Source organism: Ixodes scapularis, unplaced genomic scaffold (assembly GCF_016920785.2).
Source record: "Ixodes scapularis isolate PalLabHiFi unplaced genomic scaffold, ASM1692078v2 PGA_scaffold13__105_contigs__length_92229423, whole genome shotgun sequence".
Lineage (NCBI taxonomy): Eukaryota > Metazoa > Arthropoda > Arachnida > Ixodida > Ixodidae > Ixodes > Ixodes scapularis.
In genome coordinates this window covers 10726304-10730122 of record NW_024609839.1, presented here as the reverse complement: position 1 = coordinate 10730122, position 3819 = coordinate 10726304, and positions in this window count along the sequence as shown.

The following is a 3819-nucleotide window of genomic DNA, read 5'->3' as shown; positions in this document are numbered from 1 at the left end:
TTCTCTATCTTCTTTTACTTTCCCTATTTACACATTCAACCGGGGACAGAAAGTCCTAGCACAATGTAGGGCGCCGCTTAAATTTCTGGTTTTTCTGATGTCTAAAACATCTAGAAAGCGTTTCTTCCGTTCTTTTGACTCTCCTTGATACTCGGATAAGACATTATATGTGCACGTTGATTTTATTCCTTCATGTAGTTTTTTTTTGTATTAAGTAGGAGATTAGACGGTTGCGCACCTAGTTTCTAAGTTTAGAACTACAGCCATGGGGACAACAAGATAAGTTATTTGTTCGTGTTTCTGACGGAGACCTCGGCTGACTTGGCCGAAGGCTACTTCAGCGTTTGACCGAGATCGGTTTCAATCAATGAAGCATCGATTGAACACGAGGTCCCGTCGAACGATAACGCAAAAACTTGTGTGAAAGCTCTTCCGCTGCTGGAGCAAGTTAAAAGAGCGGGGCGACGAGTTTGGCACTTGGCGCAAATACCGCTTAGAGTGAATACCTTATGTCTCAAACCTACGAAACAACGCTTAGATTTTTTTTTCTCTCCAAGCAACGGTAGTATCAGAAAGCATTGAAGAAACTGAGCAATCGTTCTCAACCCTCAACTCGGGGCGAGATCAAGCGACCACGTGATCTGGAGCTGAGTATAGGCCGCCAGTGTTATTCATACCTAGGCGCTGGGTCTAGCAAAGGAGAAAACATGCGCTGAGTTACAGACATTGTTAGGGTTCGGCCTTTGACGTCATTGCCGTGATTGAGCACAAGGCGGTACCCGAATGCTTGTCGAGCTATTTCAAAGTAATGCATTCTAACGAAAACCTTCAATCCTAAAATCGTGTCCGTCCGTTTGCCGGTTCCTGCATTTCCGTAAAACAATTAGCGGGAAAATTTACGTTATGTGGCGAAACGTCACGTGACATACACACCATGTCGGGGACGTCACCAGATCTAACGTCACTATAGTTTCCCCGCTAAATTTAGCGGAGAAATTGACGTCACGCGACCAATATACGAATTTAGTTTCCCCGCTAACTATAGCGGGGCATAGATACGTGTCCTAAACACCAACTCTCTTTCCTCGCTAAATTTAGCGGAATAAATCGACATCACGTGAAATGATGTTACGTGTCCAACACAAGAATTTAGTTTCTCGGCTAAATTTAGGGGGGAGGAGGGATATACGCCCCGTGAGACACCAATTCTCTCTGCCCATTCCTCTCTTCTCTTTCCTCTTCAATTATTTACTCATTCCTCCCCCATCAACGGTGCCCCCCCCCCCCCCTTCTTTCCGTTGCGTTTGAGTTCTGTCCCACTATACTTCGTATCAGCTTAAGTGCGGTTGGAGCCGACGCTACGAGCTCATGGGACTATTCAAGCAGCGTTAAAAGCGGAATTCACTGGGCCTTTTCTGTTCGTGTTTAGTTCAGCGACGATATAACACGTACAGAAACATGACGAACACCATGAGGGTGCGCTTTTGACGCTGTCTGATTGATACATTCAGCTCGTTGCGTGGGTTGCGTCTGGACAAGGTGAAACGAATTGTAGTGCCAATAAGCTCGTGTAAACTGAAGAGATGAATACAGCTTGATCATGCTGACAAAAACTGGTAAGCACCGAATCCTTGATAGGCGTTTTAAGGAAGAAGAAAAGAGCGTCTGAACGGGCATCGCCTACCGAAGATTCGCTCTCATTTCTGAAACACGCCGTGAGATGGCGCAGGCTGAGAGAAAAAGCCTCAAACGCGCGACAGCGCCTTGGCGCGCAGCGCAAATGGTTCGCTTTTGCTTGCTCCGGTCACCGTCTCTGGATAGCTCAGTCGGCAAAGCAATTTTCTCACAATCTCAAGGTGGTGAGCTCAAATCCTGCCGGAAGACTAAAGTCTTTTTATGAGGTTCCCTATGGGCGTAACGCTTTTCGGTGTCGGTTTTTTGGTACAACCGGCTGTTCCAGCCAAGCGTTAAAAAACTCGATGAAAATCCGCTGATAAAATACTTTCCGCGTTAAAAGAAAAACATTCAAACTGAAAGCAGTCGCACCGCCCCTTTAAATGAAGGGATTATAGTTGAAAGATCTTTATAGATACATAACGCATCCTGAGTTCAAAAGGCGATCGACAAAGGGTCGAGGGTGTTCAAAGGTGACCTAGGAACGTTTATGGCAAATATTGAAGCATCGGAAGCCAATCGATCTGTGCCTTCCCGCGAGTATCAGAGAGTCGCGGATTTAAACTGACAATTATATTAAGGTTTCTCGCTCCGTCGTTTCCTTCTCCGGCGAGTCGTGAAGCCTTCAATTGCGCAGTTTTTGGGCTGTATAATTTCACGCTCGACTGCATGTTTGATAAAAAAATCCCCGCGTTTCGCATATCTTCCGAACTCGTTTCGACAGGCCGTGTTAATTGTGCACGATGTCTGCCATCCACAACTTTGTTTATTTCAAAAGAGAGTCGGACTACTGAAATCCAGATGGCAAAAATCTTTTTTAGCAATCTACATCAAACTGATCAGATTTGCGCGTAATTTGGGTATTTATTTTAAAATGTTCTATATCTTGAAGGTAAATGTTCTTTGAACATTTACCTTCAAGCCCAGTAACTGCTTGTTCATCGTATAAATATCTAGGAATTCATCTGACATCTGACCTGTCATGGACCACTCATATAACAACTGTCATCGCCGATGCTAACCGCACTCTCGGATTTCTTCGCCGTAACCTCAGACAAGCTACATCCCCCGTAAAACAACTAGCTTATACTACCTTGGTCAGAACTAAACTAGAATTCGCTTCTTCCATATGGTCACCGTGGCAGGCATACCTAACTAACAACCTGGAATCCGTTCAAAGCAGGGCCCTCCGTTTTATTTATTCCGACTATTCCCCATACGCAAGCATATCAGGACTTCGCCAATCAGCTAACCTTGACACTCTTTCTCACCGCCGCAGGGTGTCTCGTCTTTCTCTTCTTCATCGGATCTTTTATTACAACAGTCATCTCAGACAAAGTTTGTTATCACCTCCTTACCGCATTTTCCCTCGTCTCGACCATTCTTGTAAACTCCGTCCGATTTCATCGTCAACCGTCACTCACCAAATGTCTACTCTACCATTGGCCATTGACGACTGGAACTCACTGCCTGACGTAATTGTTACCTTATCTGATACTAAGAAATTTTCTGCAGCCATTAGCTTATTTTTTCTAACCCATAACTAGATTACAGCGTGTTTTTGTAGATAAATTGTTTTGTTACTTGTTTGTTTTTTAAGTGTTCACTCCCTTGTGTAATGCCCCCTGGGCCTTCAAGGAATAATAAATGATGATGATGATGAAACCTTTCACTTGGTTAGTAAAAAAGGAAATAAAAAAGGCCGCACTTTTGTATGCCTTTAACGGCCTCACTTCCTTCAGATAGCTTCAGATGAAGTTCTAGCTACCATCTGGGTAGGGTCAGAGGACAGACTAATCCTCGACAGATTAATATCTCTTACCGACACGTGCGCGTATCATCCGTTCGCCAAGCGCAATCACACGTGGGAGCGGACGAGCAGACGACAGCGCGGACGGACCGAACCATAGCCTTCTATATACTGACAATGCTTGGCAGATCGACACAAGAAGCGGCCGCTTAAATGGAAAAGGTGGAGCGGCAGACAACGGATGAGAGGAGAGCCACGTGACTGGCGCCCGCTGCGGCGAGACGCCGAAACACACTTTTCCCGAGCAAACAAGTGTGTTTCGGGTCTTCGCCGCTGCGTATGTTCTCCGCTGACTACCAGGTTCCCCGAGAAATGGCTCTTTGATGCTCTGTGCT